The sequence below is a fragment of the Lepidochelys kempii genome, chromosome 6 (assembly GCF_965140265.1).
Source record: "Lepidochelys kempii isolate rLepKem1 chromosome 6, rLepKem1.hap2, whole genome shotgun sequence".
In the NCBI taxonomy this organism is placed as follows: domain Eukaryota; kingdom Metazoa; phylum Chordata; order Testudines; family Cheloniidae; genus Lepidochelys; species Lepidochelys kempii.
The window spans coordinates 11,748,172-11,772,113 of NC_133261.1; the positions used below are offsets into that span (position 1 = coordinate 11,748,172).

At 48.2% G+C, this 23,942-nt stretch overlaps 1 pseudogene; it reads left to right on the forward strand.

The window, feature by feature from the left end:
* LOC140913088 (uncharacterized) lies at positions 1-7,228 on the forward strand (annotated as a pseudogene).
* Positions 7,229-23,942: the final 16,714 nt, after the last annotated feature.

Genomic DNA, 23,942 nt, shown 5'->3' on the forward strand with positions numbered 1-23,942 from the left:
ATGAAGTGAGCTGTAGCTCACGAAAGCTTATGCTCAAATAAATTGGTTAGTCTCTAAGGTGCCACAAGTACTCCTTTTCTTTTTGCGAATACAGACTAACACGGCTGTTACTCTGAAACACACATTACAGCCATGTGAGTGCTCCTGGAACCACAGGGGCTAGAATTAGGGGTGCTATGACACCCCCTGGTTTGAAGTGGTTTCCAATACATACAGGGGTCACGGTTTGGTTCACTGGCTCTCAGCAGCCCCCCAATACAAACTGCTCCAGTCCCGCCCCTTGCCTGTATCGCGCACAGACACAGAGCGAGCGCTGCTCACACACCCACCACACACAGCCTGGGGTGTGATCTCCTGTGACACACGCACCAACACCGCACAGCCGAGCAACACACACGACACAGCCCAACCCATGTGTTACTGCGACACTCCCACGCTGCACAGCCTGGCCGGGGCCCTCTTGTACCCACTAGTCCCCGCCCCCCTCCCAGAGCCGGGAGAGGACCCAGGAGTCATAGAATCGTAGAATCACAGAATATCAGGGTTGGAAGGGACCCCAGAAGGTCATCTAGTCCAACCCCCTGCTCGAAGCAGGACCAATTCCCAGTTAAATCATCCCAGCCAGGGCTTTGTCAAGCCTGACCTTAAAAACCTCTAAGGAAGGAGATTCTACCACCTCCCTAGGTAACCCATTCCAGTGTTTCACCACCCTCCTAGTGAAATAGTTTTTCCTAATATCCAACCTGAACCTCCCCCACTGCAACTTGAGACCATTACTCCTCGTTCTGTCATCTGCTACCATTGAGAACAGTCTAGAGCCATCCTCTTTGGAACCCCCTTTCAGGTAGTTGAAAGCAGCTATCAAATCCCCCCCCATTCTTCTCTTCTGCAGGCTAAACAATCCCAGCTCCCTCAGCCTCTCCTCATAACTCATGTGTTCTAGACCCCTAATCATTTTTGTTGCCCTTCGCTGGACTCTCTCCAATTTATCCACATCCTTCTTGTAGTGTGGGGCCCAAAACTGGACACAGTACTCCAGATGAGGCCTCACCAATGTTGAATAGAGGGGGACGATAGGTCTGTTTAATCTTTAAGGTGCCACAGGACTCCTTGTTGTTTCTTCTAGGGAAGGTTTATTTCATTATTCTCCTGCCTGCGATCTCTTGCACTCTCGTCTGAAGCAGCGACCGAGAGCAGTGTCCCGTCGTGCTAGGTGCTGTGCAGACACACGCTGACCGAGATCGGGGCCTTGTTGTGCTGGGCTGCACCAACATATAAACGAGTCACTTCCCCCAATGCTTTAGTAATAAAACTGATTCTTTCCCCCCAAAGAGGCTCTTCAGGTTCCACACCAGACTTAATCCACTGGATCGAGGTAGGGGAGGCAGAGCTCTGGATCCGGGATGCTGAGGGCTCCAGGGAAAGCTCCGGGCCTGAGAGCCCCTCCTCAGGTGAGTCGTAATAATCCAGTCCCTTCTGATTTACACACCTGCTAGGAGAGGGCTTCTTAATGTAGAAGGCAAAGGCAGAGCGAGCTCCACTGTCTGGGAGCAGAAGGGAGACCAATGGAGGCTGGGAATTAGGGGCCAGTGTTTATCTCGGAGGGGAACGAGCGTCTGGGAGAGCTCCCTTCACAATGCAATGGATTCTCCCTCACTGGGAGTCTGTCAGTGGAGAAGGTGCATCTGCCTCACAAAGCCCTGCTCTAACTCAACCAAGAGTTACTGGGGTAGATAGTTTGGCAGGAAGCCTGGCTGGATAGTCGCAATGAGCTTGTCTGGCCTTGATGTCGATGAATCATAGAAATGTAGGACTAGAAGGGACCTCGGTAGGTCATCAAGTCCAGTTCCTAGCACTGCGGCAGGGCTAAATGTTACCTAGAGACCATCCCTGTCTCGTATCTGTCTAACCTGTTCTTAGTAACCTCCAATGACGGGAGATTCCACAACCTGCCTAGGTAATTTGTTCTGGTGTTTAATTAACCTCAGAGTTTGGAAGTTTTTCTGAATGTCTAATCTAAATCTCCCTTGCTGCAATTTAAGCCCATTACTTCTTGTCCGGGCCTCAGTGTTACCCACACAAAATTCTCTGTCACTCACACAGTCTATAGGTACCCACCCTTACCCGTTCCGTGTGCTCAGGTGTAACCTTACACTCTGCGGGTTTGCGGGATCTTTTACCAGTGAAAGAGCCTTACACAGCAATATCCTACTTAACCTCTATTTATTACCAATCACCACAAACAGAATGCACATGCTGAGCATAAAATGCTCACCACTCCCAATAAGACAGATGAACTTTTCTTGATGGCCAGTCAGGATCAGGTCCACCTGGGGGATTCCTGTTTCTGTACAGTGTCATTGGCAGAGGGTTGAGGTCTGGCAGCTCTGAGCTTGGGGCTGTGTCCTGGAGTTGGTTTCCAAAGAACTTCCTTTGGGACCCCAGTTTATATAGTGAAACTGGAGGTCTGCTTAGCTGTATCTTAACCAATCATTACACTAAAATTTTACGAACCAATCCTAACATATTGTAACATAATTCTCTAACCAATTATATCCCAGCACCTTAATTGATTTATACCTAGAAAAATTAATTATACAGTAGACAGAAACAATCAAAGAACCAGACAGAGATCATACAGACAAACAATAGGGTAGTGGGGACCATAATGACAAAACAATAAAGAAATGGGGCTTTCACAGCTACCAACTACTGAGAAGTAGTTTCTTGTTAGAGAGAGTGCCATCCAACCAAGTTTTCTGTAACCATCTTAAGATCTGTTTCTTTACCTGGTGACAGTGGGTGCCATTAGAACTGGGTCTCCTTAACAGCCCAGTATTACATTGTGTTAATGTAATTTAGACAGAATAAGAGGAGGTGACTTTCTGCTACTCAGTTTATGGCTGCTGCTCTTTCAATCTGGCTGTAGACAAAGGCCATAGGCTTTTAGGCCTTACAATATGGCTACAGGCCTTATAATATGGCTACAGGAAGAGGGCCTGATCCTTACATCAGTGGTTAAGGAGAACAATTTATCACCCTACTCAGTGTAGCAACCTTTTTTCTACACATGTAATCATTCTTCTTGCTCTCCTGTGTGACCCTCCCCAATTTGTCCACATCCTTCTTGAAGTGTGATGCCCAGAACTGGACAGAGTATTCCAGTTGAGGCCTTATCAGTGCTGAGAAAAGTGGAAGAATTACTTCTCACAACTTGCTTGCAACACTCCTGTTAATACATCCCAGAATGATACTTGCTTTTTTGCAACAGTATTCTATTTTTGACTCATTTAATTTGTGATCCAGTATAACCCCAGATGGTTTTCTGCAGTATCCTTTCTTGGCAGTCATTTCCCATTCTCTATTTGTGTAAGTGATCATTCCTACCTCAGTATAGTACTTTGCATATGATCTCACTGAATGTCATCCTATTTAATTCTGACCATTTCTCCATTTTGTTAAGGTTCTTTTGAATTGTAATCCTGTCCTCTAAAGTGCTTGCCACCCCTCCCAGCTTGGAATCATCTGTAAACTTCATGAGTGAATGCTCCACACCATTGTCCAAATAATGAATAAAGATACGGAATTGAACCAGACCCAGGACAGATCCCTGTGGGATCCCACTTGATATGTCCTTTCAGCTCAATTGTGAACCATAATAACAACTCTGCACAAGTGGCTGGAAAACCATACTCAGACTCACCTTATAGTAGGTTTCCCTAGGCTATATTTCTCTAGTTTGTTTATGGGAAGGTCATGCAAGATAGTATCAAAAGCCTTACTAAAGTCAAGATGTGACATCTACTGCTTCCCCATCCACAAGGTTTGTTTCTTGCCAAAGGAGGATATTAGGTTAGTTTGATTATAATTTGTTCTTGAGAAGTCCATGTTGACTCTTACCTGTTACTTTATTTCCATCTAGGTGTTTACAAATAGAAGGTTTGATTACTTATAAAATCATAGAAAATTAGGGTTTGAAGAAACCTCAGGAGGTCATCTTGTCCAACACCCCTGCTGAATGCAGAACCAATCCCAACTAAATCATCCCAGCCAGGGCTTTGTCAAGTTGGGCCCTAAAAACTCTTATGGATGGAGATTCCACCACCTCCCTAGGTAACCCATTCCAGTGCTTCCCCACCCTCCTAGTGAAATAGTGTTTCCTAATATCCAACCTAGACGTCCCCCACTGCCACTTGAGACCACTGCTCCTGGTTCTGTCATCTGCCACCACTGAGAACAGCCGAGCTCCATCCTCTTTGGAACCCCCCTTCAGGTAGTTGAAGGCTGCTATCAAATCCCCCCTCACTCTTCTCTTCTGCAGACTAAACAAGCCCAGTTCCCTCTGCCTCTCCTCGTAAGTCATGTGCCCCAGCTCCGGTAATCATTTTCATTGCCCTCCGCTGGACTCTCTCCAACTTGTCTCAGGGCAGGATCAGTCATGTAGGAAGAGTGAGAGGTCGTGCCCAGGCAGAGGACGCCATTTTGTAGAGCAGGTCTCAGGCACTTGCAGCGTTTCACTGTAATGCTCTAAAACTGCCCCGGGTTCCAGGCAGCTGCTGCTGCGGGAGCGGAGGCACGTGGGGGCCAGAGGAAATGGTCCTGTGGGCCACGACTTGGAGTATCCTGGTGTATGGGCTGGGTGTGAGGGAGAGGGGGTGGGATGGCCTTTGTCACATCCCCTCTCCTCCTGCTCTCTCAGTGGCACGAAATCGTTGTCACTTACATTGCTTCAGTGTCAATGCTTAGCTCAGCCTGAACGCGTCTGTGACTGTCTGTAGCTCAAAGGCCTGCCGGGTGGCAGCCATTCACCCCTTCCAGCTCAGCAGTGCCACGGTTCAGGTTGTAAAACAAGACAAAAATGTTTTTGAGGTTACATCACACAAACCCTGAGTGACTTGTCATATACTCAACCCCCTCCCCACCCTCCCCTCGCCAAAAAAAATCCCAACCTTCTTGAGGATTTTAGTTTAGTTTTAGTTTTGCACAAAGAATGAAACAAACGTCAAGCCGTGGAATAAGCTACGTTGTGCTAGGCAGCTACCTGCATCCACAAGAGGGGATTGTAGCCCTTCAACTGAACTATATTGAAACCAGTATTGTTAAAACAGCACAAAAAGTGGGGAACAGGCCTCGTGCTATAAAACAGGAGAAAGTGAAGAACCAGCACCATGTAAATAAAAACCTCTGTTTGAAATGAAATCAAAATCAGATTGAAAACAAACCATGGACCCTGTTTCAACTGCATGAGCACCGAGGGGCCCTAGTCCTGGGTCAGGGCACTGCCTGGATCTTGGGCAATTTATGTATAAAACAAGACCCAAGAGGCGCATGGCACACGTGGGAGCAGGTGCTAGGCGCTGCACAAACAACATAGGGTAGAACCAACATGAGTCAGGCTGCAGATTTTCACGGCATTGTGTGTCAAAAATTACAGAGCCGTTTCAGTACATTTAGAAAGTCACAGGTCACAAAATTTACTGTGGCTGCTTGAAGATTTTTAATAAAACCTGCCCCCCTCCTCGCCCTTCCCAGAGGCACTTGCCGCCCAAAGAAGCATGCTCCCCGCAGCACTGCAAGCCTAAACCTAGCCCGGGGCAGAGTGGTCGGGGTGGGCTAGAGTGGATGTGGGTGGCAACGCCCTTCACTGAAGTTTAGCCCTTTCCCCCACCATCATGACTGGGAGCAGGGCAAATCTGAGCGGCACTGTAACCCCGCAGGCCAGGTCTCGGTATCCGGATCGAGGTGTTGAGTCTAGCCCTGTGGGATACGAGCCGCCATTGCAGGCAGAGGTACACATCACAAAAACAGTCACTGAGAAATGGGGAAATCGCTCCGTCCGTGACATTTTTCCTTCCTTGACAAACCTGCATCCCTAATGATGAGCTAACACCGGAATGGCCTCTGCTCTCTCCAGCAGGGCACGGGATCCCGGGAGAAACGAGGAGACAGAGTGAATGTGGGGAGAGCACAGAGGGTGAGCAGGATCCCACAGCCCACACGAGGATCAATATGCTGGGTAGACTCAGTCAGAGACCAGACCTGGCTACGCACCAGACACTCCCCATGGGCCGGCGTCCCCACCGCTGCACCAACTGCAGCAAGAGGTTTATCAGCCCCTCTGCACTGAGACAGCACCGGTGCATGCCCACCGGGGAGCGGCCACATCGCTGTGCCGACCGCGGCAAGGGTTTTGCATACAGCTCAAAGCTGAGAACACTCCAGCGCACGCGTACGGGGGAGCGGCTGCACTGCTGGGCCGACTGCGGCAAGGACTTCGCATGCAGCTCAAGCCTGAGAGTGCCCCATCGCAAACACTCCAGGGAGCGGCCGCACCATTGCCCTGACTGTGGCAAGAGCTTTATACAGCTCGGACACCTGAGAAGACACCAGCGCACGCACACCGGGGAGCGGCCGTAGCGGTGTGACGATTGCGGCAAGAGCTTCAGCAGTGCCCGTGCACTGACTAAGCATCAGTGCGTGTATAGCAGGGAACAGCCATACCACTGTGCTGACTGCGGGAAGGGCTTTTCACAGATTTCAAGCCTGAGAGCCCACCAGCGCACGTACACAGGGGAGCAGCCCCACAGCTGTGCTGACTGTGGCAAATGCTTTGCTCAGTTGGGCAGCCTCACCTGGCACCCGGTCACTCACACCAGTGCCAGGGCCTGAGGGGCTTCTGGCAGCCAGTGAGCCTGGCACAGCGCCTGCAGGTACCTACCAGGGAGTGGTCCTGTGTCCGTGATGCCCAGCAGAGACTGTGTGGGGCAGGGAAGGGGACTTGGCTGAGCGGTGTGGGGGAGAGCAGACAGGTGGGGGAATTTTAGAGCAGATGGTCACAGGCTACTCCATTAGGGACCCGCTGTATCTAGGTGGGATCCAGCCAGGTCATCCCCTCCCCCATCTCACTGGGATCCAGCCAGATCTCTCACTCTGTCTCTGAGACACACACCTCTAGCTGGGATGCAGCCAGGACAACACCCCCCTCTCCCCCCCGGCCTGGAAACAAAAGGATTGTAACCACAGGGGTGGGAGAGAACAGGATGGACCCAGGTCAGAAAAGGCAACTGACCTGAGAAGGATTTCACTTGGAATAACATCTAGGTTGAGAAGTTATCATTTGTAACCGATTTCCTAGTGTATTAAGCTTAGCCTTGCGTATTTTGTTTTGTGACTTACTTTGTTCTGTCTGTTACTTGAAACCATTTAAATCCTACTGTTTATACTTAATAAAATCACTTTTGTTTATTAATAAACCCAGTGTAAGTAATTGTTACCTGGGGGGGCGGCAAACAGCTGTGCATCTCTTTCAGTGATACAGAGGGCAAAAACTTATGAGTTTACCCTACATAAGCTTTATACAGAGTAAAATGGATTTATTTGGGGTTCAGGCTCCCAGAAAGGCAGTACACTGGGGGATGGGAAAGTCCCTGTTAACTGACAAGCCCCAGGGCTGAGTGAATCTCAGGTCTGTTTAACTAGGTGTTGCTATGCTATTAAACAAGCTGATGCTTCCAGATGTCCTAGAGGAAAGCCTGTGAGAAGTGTACATCTTTAAGATGAATGAAGCAAAGTGTTCTAGGGCCTAACTGACCATCAGGCCTGATGAACAGTGTGACTGGGAGGTGCTCAGAGAGAGTTTCCCATTAGTCTGAGGGGAATTCTGTGCCTAAAAATTCTGCAAAAAATATTTTAAAATTCTGCATATTTTCTGAGTCAAAATACCACATTATAATCATGCTAATTTCAATTATTTTGGTAATTTATTTAAAAATACCTGTTAGGAACTATGTAACAATACGGACAACAAGAAAGTTTGAGGAAGTGATTTTTCACAAATAGATTCCTCACTAGACATATTAATGCAGAACTTTGAGTAATAATTCATTTAAACTCCAACACAGAAATGTATTTCCCGCGGCCCCCCCCCCGCCCACCCCCCTCGGAAGCAGTGCAAAGGCCTGGGGGAGCCAGGGGTAATGGAGGAGCTGAGGGAGAGGGAAGTAATTGGTGGGAAGGAGCCTGGAGTGAACCTGGAGGGTACTGGGTGTGGGTGAGAGAAGTATGGAACGGGGGTTTTTTGTGGGGGAGGGCAGTAATTGTTAGAGAGTTGGGGAGCCTATGGAGACTGTGGCTCAGCCCGGTCTCTCACATTCAGTCAGGCTCTGTCCCGTCCCCGTGTCTCCCTGCACCCCTCCCCATGTGCCCTGCACCCCCCTTGTATTCAGCCTCTGGCTCAATGTCACCCCCCTGGGTGCCCCATTCTGTCCATCCCCCCCATCCATTGCCTTCAGACCTCGGCCCACAGGTAGGGGGCTGCAAAGAAAGCAGCCCCTAACCCCCTCCTTCCCTGTGACTGGCTGCTCCAGCCCTAAGCCAGCAGCTCTCTGTTCTGGTGTCCCAGCAGCCCCTTGTGGGGAAAAGGTGCAATTACAGGGCTTCCCCATCAAAATAAATTGTTCTGCAATGGAAAAAACCATGGGGCGCATGAATTCTGCCTGCCCACCAGTTGCAGGTAGGAGGCCTCCCTGACCGTGCAGAGGCTGGCAAAGATTGATGATCCTCTCCCACTTACCCCTACTCCCACCCCCTCCCACGGTAACCGGACTTTTGGTGTGTGGTCAGTTCATCTGACAAGATGCTGTACAGGTCCCCTTTTGACTCGACTTTGCAGTTGAAAATGGGACACCTGGCAACCCTCGTGCGGACCACACAAATGAGTCAAGTCACTGTACCTGACTCTGTGATGAACTGCTCTCCAAGGACAGGGCCACCCAGGAGTGGGAAGAATCTCTCCCTAGAGACTCTGTTCTAACTTCCAGATGGACATTTCTGCAGACAGCTGTGAGTGCTGATGGAAAGAGCATGGAGTCATGCAGAGCTGGAGAAACGAGCATATGGCAGAGAGCCCACGGAAAGTAGCTTGTGGAGGCAGGTTACTGACCGGATCTGCGCCAGTAAATGTTCAGTGCATGACCCACAGGTCTGACAGCAGCTGGGACAGCACAAAGTGTTTTACACAGGGATACCGGAGTTTTCCAAAGTTGCAAGAGGTCACTGTGATAGAATACAGCACTACTCACACCCTACACACCACTAGAATAATCTCTGTACAAAATATGTCTCATAAGGTATAATTTCCAAACCAGTATCTTGCTGGCCAGTATTGTCATGGTGAAACGTATGCAGCAACTTTGTATATACAATTATGAACATAAGCTGAAATCATGACTGAAATGTGTTTACTGAAGTATGCCCTCACCCCTGCACCCCCCACACACCCCAGCCCTGACTCCGGCACCCTCCCCTCGTACCCAGCCCCCTGTCCTGACTCCTGCACCCTCCTCACACACACCCCAGCCCTGACTCCTGCACCCCCCACACATACCCAGCCCCACCACACCCTATTCCCTGACTCTTGCATCCCCCACACCCCCACTCCCACCCTGAGCACCACCACCCCCCATTCCCACCTGCACCCCTCGCACCAAATGGGAGCTGCCCAGGTAAGCACTCCACACCCAAACCTCCTGCCCCAACCCTGAGCCCCCTCCCTCATTCTAGCTCCTGGCCAGACCCTACACCCCAACCCCAGTCTGCTCCTTCACCCCCAGCCCTGTTCTCAGCATACTTCCACCCTCATCTCAGTGCAGAGAGAGGAAGAGAATGGATAAAACCAGGGAGAAGGTAGGTACCTACTCTATGTGGACAGGGCCGGGACTCCAGACCGGCAGCGGGCTGAGCAGGGCCTGCAGCCAGGACCCTGGCTGGCAGGAGGCGGCGGACGGAACCCCAGACCCACAGCGGGCTAAGCGGCAGCGGGCCTGCCTCACTCGCCTGCTGCCAGTCTGGGGTCCCGGCCGCCGGCCCCGTTCAGCCCACTGCCAGTCTGGGGTTCTGGCTGCCAGCCCCTTGCCAGCTGGGGTCCCGGCCACAGGCCCTGCTCAGCCTGCTGCCGGCCTAGGTGAACGGAACCCCAGGCCAGCAATGGGCAGAGCGGGCCAGCGGTGTAAGATCAGCATTTTAATTTCATTTTAAATGAAGCTTCTTAAAGATTTTGAAAACCTTGTTTACTTACAATAGTTAGTTATATAATATATAGACTTATAGCGAGAGACCTTCTAAAAAACGTTAAAATGTATTATTGGCACGCGAAACCTTAAATTAAAGTGAATAAATGAAGACTGGGCACACCACTTCTCAAAGGTTGCTGACCCCTGATCTAGAGTTACCTCACCAAGGCTTTAAACTCGGCCCCCACTGCAAAGTGAGAAGGGTTGTAGATGTTGCTGATTCAGAGTATGAGTGAGAGACGGGAAGAAATCTCTAAGGAAGGTTTATTTCCTTATTCTCCTGCTTGGGATCTCTTGCGCTTTCCTCTGAAGCAGAGACCGAGATTGGAGCCTTGTTGTGCTAGGTGCTGTGCAGACACACCCTGACTGAGATCCAGACCCTGTTGTGTTTGGCTGCACGAACATATAAACGAGTCCCTGCTCCCAAAACTTTAGCAATAAAACTTTCCTCCCAAACAGACTCTTCAGGTTCTAAATCGGATTTAATCCACTGGATTGAGCTAGGGGAGGCAGAGCTTTGGATCCGGGATGTCGAGGGCTCCAGGGTACACTCTGGGCCTGAGAGCCCCTCCTCAGGTGAGTCGTAATAATCCAGTCCCTTCTGATTTACACACCTTCTAGTGGAGCGCTCCTTCATGTAGAAGGCAAAGGCAGAGCAAGAGCCAATAGCTGGGAGCTGAAGAGAGACAAATTGAAGCTGGGAATTAGGGGCCAGTGTTTATCTAGGAGGGGAATGAACCACTGGGAAAGCTCCCGTCAGCATGCAATGTATTCTCCCTCACTGGGAGTCTGTCAATGGAGATGGGGCGTCTCTCTCTCAAAACCCTGCTCTAACTCAGCCAGGAGTTACGGGCCAGAGTCAGGAATGACTGGGGGAGCTTCTCTGGCTGGGATAGGCAGGAAGCCAGGCTGTATGGGCACAATAAGCCTGTCTGGCCTTGATATCTATGAATCCTAGAAATCATAGACATGTAGGACTAGAAGAGACCAAGGTAGGTCATATAGCCCAGTCCCCTGCACTGAGACAAGACAAGTATTACCTAGTCCATCCTTGATAGGTGTCTGTTTAATCTGTTCTTAGAAACCTCCAATGATGGGGATTCCACAACCTGCCTAGATAATTTTGTTCCAGCCTTAACTATCCCCAGAGTTCGGAAGTTTTTCCTAATCTTTAACCTCTATCTCCCTTGCTGCAATTGAAGCTCATTAAATCTTCTCCTGTCCTCAGTGGATAAGGAGAACAATTTATCACCCTCCACTTTGTAACAACCTTTGATGTCCCCAAGGACTGTTATCAGGGGTTCTCCCCTGCCCCACCACCTTCTCTTCTCTAGACTAAACAAACCCAATTTTTTCACTTTCTTCATACGTCTTGTTTTCTAGACATTTAATCAGTATTATTCTCCTTAACCTCTGATGATAGGAGAAGCAGCAATGGACATAAATTGCAGCAAGGGAGATTTAGGTTGGACATTAGGAAAAACTTCCTAACTGTCAGGGTGGTTAGGCACTGGAAGAAATTGCCTAGGGAGGTTGTGGAATCTCCATCACTGGAGATTTTTCAGAGGAGGTTTGACAAACACCTGTCAGGGATGTTTAGATGGTGCTGGTTCTGCTGTGAATGCAGGGGACTGCACTTGATGGCCTCTCAAGGTCCCCTCCAGTTCTATGAATCTATGGTTGTTGCTCTCCCCAATTGGTCTTCATCCTTTCTGAAATGTGGGGCCCAGAACTGGACACAGTACTCCAGCTGAGGCCCTATGAGTGCTGAATAGAGTGGAAGAGTTACTTCCTGTATTTTGCTTAAAACTCTCCTGCTAATACATCCCAGAACGATATTTCCTTTTTTTTTTCAGTAGTATTCCACTGTTCTACTCATAGTTAATTTGTGATCCACTATAATCACCTGATCCTTTTCTGCAGTAATCCTTCCTAGGCAGTCACTTCCCATTCTGTATTTGTGTAATTGATTATTCCTACTTAAATGTAGTACTTTGAATATGGTATTATAGAATTTCTTCCTTTTCTATTCACACCATTTCTCCAGTTTGTTGAAATCCTTTTGAATTTTAATCCTGTTTTTAAAGCACTTGCAACCCCTCCCCTCTTGGAATCATTTGTAAATATTATGAGGGTATTCTCTGTGCCACTGTCCAAATCATTTATGAAGATACGGAATAGAACTGGACCCAGGACAGATCCCTGCACGATCCCACTCGATATGCCCTTTCAGCTCGTTTGTGAACAATAATACTCGAAGTACAGTTTTCCAACCAGTTGTGCAACTACCTTTTAGTAGCCTTGCCTAGCCCATACTGCTCTAGTTTGTTTGTGAGATGGTCATGTAAGACAGTATCAAAAGCTTTACTAAAGTCAAGATATGTGACATCTACTGCTTCTCCCCTATCCCCAAGGCTTGTTACCTGTCAAAGAGGATATTAGATTGGTTTCACATAATTTGTTCTTGACAAATCCATGTTGACTCTTACTTATTACTTTATTTCCCTCTAGGTGCTTACAAATAGAATGTTACATTACTTCCTCCATTATCTTTCCGGGTACAGAAGTTAAGCTGACTGGTCTGTAATTCCTTGGCTTGTCCTTATTCCCCTTTCTATAGCTAGGTATTATATTTGCCCAGTCCTCGGGTCTCTCTACCATCCTTTACGAATTCTGAGAGATGATCGCTATTGTCTCAGAGATCTCTTCAGCCAGTTCCTGAAGTAATCTAGGTTGTATTTCATCAGGCCCTGCTGAGATGAAGACCTCTAACTTGTCTAAGTAACTCATAACTATTTCTTTTCCTGTTCTAGGCTCAGATCCTACCCAATTGACACTGACGTTCACTATGTTAGTCAACCGATCACTGCTAACTTTTTGGTGAAAACTGAAACAAAAGAGGCATTTACCAGTTCGGCCATTGCTGTGTTTTCTCTTATTGTCTTTCTCTCCTCATTTAGTAATGGGCCTAGCCTGTCCTTGGTCTTCCTCTGCCTTTCCATGTATTTGTAAAATGCTTTGTTTTTTCCCTTTATATCACTAGTTTTGTTTTGTTTTTTGCCTTGGCCTTTCTAATTTTGTCCCTATATGCTTGTGTTGTTTTTTTTATAGTTGTCTTTCTAATTTGACCTACTTTCCACTTCTTGTATAACTCTTTTTTGAATTTCAGGTCATTGAAAATCTCCTGATTAAGCCAGGGGGGCCTCTTACAATACTTCCTATTTCTCCTATGCATGGGTAATCTCTTACCTAGGATGAGACCTACATATGATGGGGCCTCCAAGCCATGACAAAGAAATGGATCAGAGATGGGGCTGTGATGAAATGGGAAGAGGGGTGGAATTGCGATATGGGTCATTGGTGGGGTGGGAGATTGGAGGGGTGCTGAGGGAATCAGAGAGATCTCCATGGTGGGGGGAAGTCTTCTGGGGCCTCATTTATCTAGTGGGTAGGACAGTGCCGTAGGATTCGGAAGATCTCGCTTCAGTTCTAGAAGTGAGTCACTACAGCCTCACCATGCCTCAGCTTCCCCAGCTGTTTAATGGAAAGGGCACTGGGGCTGTGAGCAATGTTCCCTCTTATTTCTTCCATCCAGAATAAATGTTACGTGCACCGAGGCCTGTGCACCACCAGTAGAAACAAAAAACCCTACGTATAATATGTATTTCTAAAAGTTATCATAGGGATAATTACTCCAGGACATTTTAGAACTCACTACTTAAAGAATTAAATTTAAGTGCAAGATAAATAAAAATCATGAAATGCATAGACCAGTCAAAACACTAAAATAACACACTTAGAAAGAATAAAATTGCAGAGAATATATGTGCATGGTAGGAAGTACCAAGAAGTAACAACAATACTATAACTATGTGTTTGGAGGTGAGTGTGAAAGAGCCAGAGACACTGTGTGTGTGTGTGTGTGTGTGTAACACAGAGTCAGTCTGTGTGCTGGCCGCTGGCGAAGTTTCTGAGAGATGCTGGGAGCTGAATCCAAGACATTCATTGAAATCTCTCCTGAGCCCTGTCTCCCCTGCCCCCGCTCTGAGGAGATGGGGTACATGGACTGGAGGGCTGGCGGGGAGGAGGGGAGAGAAAGGGAAAGACTGTGTGAGCTGGCTGCTGGGGGATCAAACAAGCACCTGGGTAGAAAGACAAGCCTGTCTGGCCATAGACCACAACACCTTCTAGGCTTCCCACACCTCAGAAAATCATACCAAGGAAGGGGTGCCCTAGAGACTTTTCAAATGAGTTTTCATGCCTCTGCCCCTCCTGACTCGAGGCATGTGTGTGCTGGTGTCCTGTGGCGCTGGGCACCTGGATCCAGACGTAGCTCAAAGGGGCAAAAACCTTCTCACAGCCTGTGAGAGTATCCCAGAGTCACTGGCCCTTGGCAGAGAAGGCGCTGTCCTCTCCAGGTTCCCACCCCAAACCCTCTCTGCCAGTTCACTTCACACATGACCTCTCCAACTGGAGCAACCTGTCCCCAGCGAGCAAGGAGAAAGCTGGGAATGACTCAGGCAGGACCAGTCACATACAATGAGTGCGAGGTGACACCATTTTGTAGAGCAGATCTCTGTCACTTGCAGTGTTTCACTGTAATGCTCTAAAACTGCCCCACATGTCAGGCAGCTGCTGTGGGGGGAGTGGACACATTTGGGGGCCAGATGAAATTGTCCTGCAGGCCACAACTTCGAGTACCCTGGTGTATGGGCTGGGTGAGAGAGAGAGGGCAGTGGCAGGGCCTGTGTAACCACTAGGGGCCGCTTAGGGCACCAAGATTTGGGGGCGCCAAAAAGCAAGCCTGGCGGCAGCAGGGCTTACAAAGGAAACGGGCGGCTGCCTTGGCTCAGCCCCAGCGGGGGGCATGGAGAGCGCATTCACCCCCCACCCCCACCCCCTGAGAACAGAAGAGCCTCACATGGCAGTACGGCAGAGGAAGAGGATGCTGGTGCGTTGGCCAAGGTAAGCGCTTCCCCACAGCTCGGGCCCCTGCTGGTCCGCGCTGCTCTCGTGCACGGGCGGCTGGAGAGGATGGCAGCCTGCAGAGCTGAGCTGCCCTGGTGCCCCTCTCCCTGCCCCAGCCTCTGTCAGCGGGAGAACGATTGGAGCTGCCCTGGGCTGGGGCTTTCTGCAAACCGGGACCCAGGCGTCGAGAGAGGGACAAAGCCAGAGAGACACTGTGCCCCAAAGACAGATCAGGGCTAAAGGGAAATGTAGAGCTGCACTGTTGGCTTCAAATTGATTGGCTCCAACTATGCGGTATTGGAGAGGGAGAGGAGTGTAGGGCAAGCAGGGACCTGCAGTACTTCCTAGCTGAGTCTCTCCATCCATCCCAGGATGGTCCTACCAAGACTGACAGTGCGAATACAGACACATCAAATTTGGTTGTTAATGATGCTGCAAAGTGTTGCTTGGAGGCAACCGCCTTCGATTTAGTTCAGCGTGTTTATGTGTATTTCTCAGCTTCTGCATGTCACTGGGAAGTATCTAATCTCACAGGTAAACCATGGAGTGAAACAAGATGGGAAAGTCCAATCGATGCTTTGAAACCTCTTCGCGATCAGCTTGGTGACATCTATGATGCTCTGATAGAGATCTATGATGACACTAACAGGATCATCTGGCAATACGTCACAAGTTGATGCAAAGCATCTTGCAAAAGCCGTTTCTAGTTTCAAGCTTTTCTTGTTGTGTGGTATGACATATTGTTTGAGATCAACATGACTAGCGAATAGCTTCAGGCGAAAGAGTTCGACATATGTGAGGCCATTAATCAACTTGGAGAAACCAAGAAGTTTCTTGTGGGCCACAGAAGCGGCGCAGACTTTGAGAAAACATTGGTAGATGCAGGTGAACTTGCGGAGGAGTTGGATGTACCGGCACTTTTGGAACCAGATCCAATCCGTATTAGAAAAAAGAGGAAGCCGTTCACATATGAAGCAGATGACGAACCTACTTATAATCCGAAAGAAAAATTCAAAGTGAACTTTTACTTTGCACTCATCAACACAGAAATACATTTGGTTGAAGAAAGATTCACATTGATGCAGCAAATTAGTTCAGTATTTGGCTTCCTATGTGATTACAGTTTGCAAAATACAACACCAAAGCAACTTATGGAACATTGCTTGAATCTGGAGCACGCTTTGCAACATGGTGAATCCAAAGACATTGATGCCTTTGACTTGTGCAATGAATTGCAAGCTATTGCAAGACGAGTCCAAAAGAGTGCATCACCGCAAGATGTATTGAACTTCATATGGAAAAATAAGCTGACAGTCTCCCCAACAGTTATTGCTCTTTGCATCCTCTTGACTCTCCCAGTTTCTGTGGCCAGTGGTGAGCAAAGCTTATCGAAGCTCAAGTTGATATAAACATACATGCGAATGTCAATGGTGAAACAAAGACTTGGGCTATCTACCTTGTCAATAGAACATGACATGGCTCACAGCATTGACTTGGAGGAACTTGTTTCTAAATTTGCTAAACTGAAAGCGTGGAAAAATAAATTCTAAATTATAATGTGTTACATTATACACAATACACTGTCACAGAGTATGTGATTTATTTTAAGATCCATGCTATGTTGTACAAAGTGAAAACAATAACAATGTCAACGCTGTCAGGTTATTCATTTATTTTCATTAAATATGGAGCCTAAATAATGAAATTAATAAATTTTCAAGCCAAACGTGTGTTAATTCTAATGAACAATGCCACATTAGGCAGTATTCATTTTTGAAAGTTTATAAGCAGCGCTGGGGGGAGGGAGTGCGCAAGGTGGAAGTTTCGCCTAGGGTGCAAAATATCCTTGTACCGGCCCTGGGTGTCAGTATGGCCTTTGTCCCATCCCCTCTCCTCCTGCTCTTTGAGGCATGAAATTGTTGTCACTTACATTACTTCAGTGTCAATGCTTAGCACAGCCCTCAGCCCTAACGTGTCTGTGACTGTCTGTAGATCAAAGGCTGGGTGGCAGCCATTCACCCCTTCCAGCTCAGCAGTGCCAGGGAGTGGGTTGTGACACAATACAGACATGTTTTCCAGTTACATCACACATCCCCTCAAACCTTCAGACACACCCGAACCCCCACCCCCTCACCGCAACCCCCACCTTCTTGAGGATTTTAGTTTCGTTTTAGTTTCGCACAAAGACTGAAACCTCAGGCCAAGAGTAAATGATTTCTTCAAAAGGAATTCCTAGAAAAGGACTCGCTCCCCCACAGGAATAAGCTACATTGTTCTAAGCAGCTTTAAACTGGTCTCACTGCATCCGCATGAAGGGATTGTAGCCCCTCAACTAAACTAGTTTCAAACCAATATAATTATAACAGCAAAAATACTGAGGAACAGGCCTCATCCTATAAAACAGGAGAAAGTGAAGAACCAATACCACATAAATAAACCCCTCTGATTGAAATAAAGACAAAATCAGTTTGAAAACAAAAACAGGGTCCTGCTGTGCCAGGCGCTGCCTGTATCCTGGGCAGGCTACAATTCAAGCTTCAACCAAGACCCAAGACATGCCTAGCCCCTGTGGGAGCAGGCGCTAGGTGCTGCACAAACAGCATAGGGTAGAAACACCCTGAGTCAGGCTGCAGATTTACAGCATTTTGTATCCGAAATTACGGAGCCGTTACAGTAACTTTAGTAACATCACAGGTCTGTAAATTTACTGTGACTGCTCCAGGATTTTTAATAAAACCTGCTGTCAAGGCTGATTCCCTGCTCTGGTACTTCAAGTGCAGAAGGTGGGGGCCCGCAAGGATTTTAAACCTTAATACTTGCCACTCCAGGCTTGTATTAAACTCCCAAGGTTAGAGATCCCCCTGGACACAGTCTGAATGTCGAGAGAGCACGGCAGGAACGCAGAATCCCACGGCCCACAGAGAGTTCCATGCACAGGACACAGTCCGTCCCCGGGGTAAACTCAGCCAGAGACCAGACCTGGTTACATACCAGAGACTCCCCATGGGCCAGTGTCCCCATCACTGCATCAACTGTGGCAAGAAGTTCAGCAACCCCTTCGCACTGGCCCAGCACACCGGGGCGCAGCCCTACTGCTGTGCTGACTGTGGCAGAAGATTCAGCTGGTCCTCGATCCTGAAAATACACCAGCGCACACACACCGGGGAGCGGCCGTATCGCTGTGCTGACTGTGGAAAGGGCTATGCACAGATCGCACACCTGAGAATACACCAGCGAGCACACACTGGGGAGCAGCCATACTGCTGTGACGATTGCAGCAAAAGCAAAATCAGGAGGTCGTTCACCTGCACATCTACCAATGTGGTATATGCCATCATGTGCCAACAATGTCCTTATGCCATGTACACTGGCCAGATCAGACAGTCTCTACACAAAAGAATAAATGGACACAAATCAGACATCAAGAACTGTAACATTCAAAAACCAGTAGGAGAGCACTTCAGTCTCCCTGGACACTCAATAACAGACTTAAAAGTGGCAATTCTTCAACAAAAACACTTCAAAAACAGACTTCAGTGAGAAACTGCAGAACTGGAATTAATTTGCAAACTGGATACCATCAAACTAAACCTGAATAAAGACTGGGAGTGGCTGGGTCACTAAAAAAATAATTTCCCCTCTGTTGATACTCACACCTTCTTGTCAACTGTTGGGAGTGGGCGACATCCACCACTTGGTAAGGCAACTCCCATCTTTTCATGTGCTGTAATATATATACTGCTTACTGTATTTTTAACTCCATGCATCTCATGAAGTGGGTTTTAGCCCACAAAAGCTTATGTCCAAATAAATTTGTTAGTCTCTAAGGTGCCTCTTAGATCTCTGTTCTTTGTTACTCTGCTTCCCAAACAGTCTCAGTGCTGGCTGTTCAAGTGAGGTGTGAACCTCCAGCTAACCTAACAGGCTGAGGTGTGCCCTGTCTCTTTGGAGGTAGGTTTCAGAGTAACAGCCGTGTTAGTCTGTATTCGCAAAAAGAAAAGGAGTACTTGTGGCACCTTAGAGACTAACCAATTTATTTGAGCATAAGCTTTCGTGAGCTACAGCTCACTTCATCGGATGCATACCGTGGAAACTGCAGCAGACATTATATACACACAGAGATCATGAAACAATACCTCCTCCCACCCCACTGTCCTGCTGGTAATAGCTTATCTAAAGTGATCATCAAGTTGGGCCATTTCCAGCACAAATCTAGGTTTTCTCACCCTCCGCCCTGCCCCCCCCCCACAAACTCACTCTCCTGCTGGTAATAGCCCATCCAAAGTGACAACTCTGTTCACAATGTGTATGATAATCAAGGTGGGCCATTTCCTGCACAAATCCAGGTTCTCTCACCCCCTCACCCCCCTTCAAAAACCACACACACAAACTCACTCTCCTGCTGGTAATAGCTCATCCAAAGTGACCACTCTCCCTAAAATGTGCATGGTAATCAAGGTGGGCCACTTCCAGCACAAATCCAGGCTTTCTCACCCCCCCCCCCTTTCCCGGGGACACACACACACACACAAACTCACTCTCCTGCTGGCAATAGCTCATCCAAACTGACCACTCTCCAAGTTTAAATCCAAGTTTAACCAGAACGTATGGGGGGGAAGAGGGGGTTAGGAAAAAACAAGGGGAAATAGGCTACCTTGCATAATGACGTACCACTCCCAGTCTCTATTTAAGCCTAAATTAATAGTATCCAATTTGCAAATGAATTCCAATTCAGCAGTTTCTCGCTGGAGTCTGGATTTGAAGTTTTTTTGTTGTAAGATAGCGACCTTCATGTCTGTGATTGCGTGACCAGAGAGATTGAAGTGTTCTCCGACTGGTTTATGAATGTTATAATTCTTGACATCTGATTTGTGTCCATTTATTCTTTTACGTAGAGACTGTCCAGTTCGACCAATGTAAATGGCAGAGCGGCATTGCTGGCACATGATGGCATATATCACATTGGTGGATGTGCAGGTGAACGAGCCTCTGATAGTGTGGCTGATGTTATTAGGCCCTGTGATGGTGTCCCCTGAATAGATATGTGGGCACAGTTGGCAACGGGCTTTGTTGCAAGGATAGGTTCCTGGGTTAGTGGTTCTGTTTTGTGGTATGTGGTTGTTGGTGAGTATTTGCTTCAGGTTGCGGGGCTGTCTGTAGGCAAGGACTGGCCTGTCTCCCAAGATTTGTGAGAGTGTTGGGTCATCCTTCAGGATAGGTTATAGATCCTTAATAATGCGTTGGAGGGGTTTTAGTTGGGGGCTGAAGGTGACGGCTAGTGGCGTTCTGTTATTTTCTTTGTTAGGCCTCTTCCTGTAGTAGGTGACTTCTGGGAACTCTTCTGGCTCTATCAATCTGTTTCTTCACTTCCGCAGGTGGGTATTGTAGTTGTAAGAAAGCTTGACAGAGATCTTGTAGGTGTTTGTCTCTGTCTGAGGGGTTGGAGCAAATGCGGTTGTATCGCAGAGCTTGGCTGTAGACGATGGATTGTGTGGTGTGGTCAGGGTGAAAGCTGGAGGCATGTAGGTAGGAATAGCAGTCAGTAGGTTTCCGGTATAGGGTGGTGTTTATGTGACCATTGTTTATTAGCACTGTAGTGTCCAGGAAGTGGATCTCTTGTGTGGACTGGACCAGGCTGAGGTTGATGGTGGGATGGAAATTGTTGAAATCATGGTGGAATTCCTCAAGGGCTTCTTTTCCATGGGTCCAGATGATGAAGATGTCATCAATATAGCGCAAGTAGAGTAGGGGCTTTAGGGGACGAGAGCTGAGGAAGCGTTGTTCTAAATCAGCCATAAAAATGTTGGCATACTGTGGGGCCGTGCGGGTACCCATAGCAGTGCCGCTGATCTGAAGGTATACATTGTCCCCAAATGTAAAATAGTTATGGGTAAGGACAAAGTCACAAAGTTCAGCCACCAGGTGAGCTATGACATTATCGGGGATAGTGTTCTTGACGGCTTGTAGTCCATCTTTGTGTGGAATGTTGGTGTTGAGGGCTTCTACATCCATAGTGGCCAGGATGGTGTTATCAGGAAGATCACCGATGGATTGAAGTTTCCTCAGGAAGTCAGTGGTATCTCGAAGGTAGCTGGGAGTGCTGGTAGCGTAGGGCCTGAGGAGGGAGTCTACATAGCCAGACAATCCTGCTGTCAGGGTGCCAATGCCTGAGATGGTGGGGCGCCCAGGATTTCCAGGTTTATGGATCTTGGGTAGTAGATAGAATATCCCAGGTCGGGGTTCCAGGGGTGTATCTGTGCGGATTTGATCTTGTGCTTTTTCAGGAAGTTTCTTGAGCAAATGCTGTAGTTGCTTTTGGTAACTCTCAGTGGGATCATAGGGTAATGGCTTGTAGAAAGCCACACACCTGGATGGCCCTGCCCTTGGGTAGTAGTTCATCACAGAGTCATGTACAATGATTTGACTCATTTGTGTGGTCCATGGCTGTGGTTGCCAGGTGTCCCATTTTCAACTGCAAAGTCCAGTCAAAAGGGGACCTGTACAGTGTCTTGTCAGATGTACTGACCACACACCAAAAGTCTGATTACCGTAGGAAGGGGGTGGGGGTAGGTGGAAAAGGGTGAGTAACCTGTGCCAGTATCTGCACAGCCGGGGAGGCCTCCTACCTGCAACTCGTGGGCAGACAGTCTCTGTGTCAGGAGCTGCAGCTCCCCTCCCCAAAGTAGAAAGAGCCCAGCTGGGGAGGTGGGGGAGGTGGAGAGGACTAAGCAATGAGAAATGCAGTGGCGGGAGGAGGTGAGCAAGCAGGGGGCTATGGGAAGAGATGGAGAAGGGGCAGGGCATCAAGGGAAGAGGCGGAGCAGGGGCAGGATTCCAATGCTCCTGCTGTAGTGTCCTGTTTTCAGAAATTAGAAAGTTGGTTGGCAACCCTATCCGTCGCCAACAGGGGAGAACAGTTAATGGAAGAACACTAACAGCTCTATGCACCTCTGTGCCAGCATTTGATTATTTCCTACACTTCAATGATAATATCAGTACTGACGCTTCCCATGCGATACTCCTGGAGGAATTCCGTGCTACTGCGCAAGCGCAGAATTCATGTGACCCACCTTTCTTTCCATTGCAGAATAATGTATTATGACGGGGAAGCCCTGTAATTGCCCCTTTTGCCCACAAGGGGCTGCTGTGATACCAGAACAGAGAGCTGCTGGCTTAGGGCTGGAGCAGCCAGTCACAGGGAGGGAGGGGGTTAGGGGCTGCTTTCTTCATTGCACCCTGCCCGTGGGGCCAGGTCTGGAGGCAATGGATGGGGGAGGGGGATGGACAGAATGGGGCACCCAGGGTTGCTGGTGGGGTCACAGGAGCTAGGGGGGTGACACTGAGCCAGAGGCTGAATGCAGGGGGGGGTGCAGGGCACATGGGGATGGGGTGTGTGTGCAGGGAGACACGGGGACAGGGCAGATGCAGAGCAGGGTAAGGCTGGCTCCCAGAGTCAAGGATTGGAGTGGCCTAGCAGATCACCAGTCCAGATAACACCAAAGGGGAACATCACATTTGGGACATGCCCTTGGATGGGAGGTGTGGTTGAACCCGATGTAACAGGTGACACCTTAGAAAACGTGTTTGAGAAATATGGACAGTTGTACAACCCTAATGCCAGTAAAAGGCAGACAGCCAGAGTGTGGCTGTTGTGGCAGGCTGTAAAAAAGGTAATTGCATGTAAGGGGGAAATTTGTGCGGAGTTCCAGACATTACAAGAGAATTTTAAAACTTGACAGAAAAATTTGGAGAGGGAAGTGAGGCAGGCACAGATAATGCAAACTCAGTTAGAAGAAATGGAAAAACAAAATAGGGAATAAAAAAAGAAAATGGTGGATCGGGAAGAAAATAAATTAAAAAATCAAGCAGTAGGGATGAAACAATTAATTCAAAAACTGACTAAGGAAACAGAAATTGCAAGTGTTTCTCATAGTTGGTACAAGAAAACTATAGCAGCATTATAAAAGCAAGTAAAAATACGGGAGCTGCAGGTTGCAGCTGTTTGTCAAAAAGGGAGAGATTTGGATTTGGATTCCAACGATATCTGGTACAGAGGATTCGGAGGATGCATGTGGGGGTCAAGAGAAAAGGGAACTTGATCGGCCTCGAGGGGGGCTTTATACTAAATTGAGAAAAAAAATAAAAAACTGTTCAGAAAAGCCGAAGTCAGGAAAGTCCATAGCAGGAATAGAACATAGATCAACTGTCAAAGATGCAGCCAGAGAGGTACCCTCAGAACAAACAGAAATAATTCCTGCAAGTTCATCAACTTACAGTTGATGACAAAGTCATTATGCCCAGTAAATATAAAAAATCTAGCTACATGGCTAGTACAGTGGGCTGAGTTAGGAGGAACGGAAAATTTAAGTATGAGTAAATGCTACAGGTTGATCAGGAAAGCTACCACTGGAGAGATGAGACAGGCCATAGATCGAGTGAAAAATGCTTTGGAGAGGCAGCCAGAAGCACACCAGCTGGTACTGCGATTTATTATGCTGTTAAGAAAAAAAACAGGTCAAAGACCCATGAAGGTTTATCCAGTGCAAATTACATGAAGCCTGGGGATTCGCCCAGGAATTAGTTGTTAAGAAGAATAATATTGGGGTTATTGGCTGGAGAAATACAACTAGTGACAAACCCCAGGGCCAAAGGCGCTGACTTCCCCGCTGCCCAGTGGGTGCTTGATCCCCTCGGCCCCTGGCCTGCCTCTTCCCACCCCTGCACTGCCCTTGTCCCACCCCAATTCCACCCCTTCCCTGAAGTCCCTGCCCCACCCCTCCTTTTCCCACCCCAGTGGGGACTCGGCGCATTGTGGGGGGGAAAAGGAGGCAAAGAGCGGGGAGCCTGGCTGCAGGTGGGTGTGGAGAACCAGCTAATTTATCCCTGTGGGTGCTCCAGCCTGCT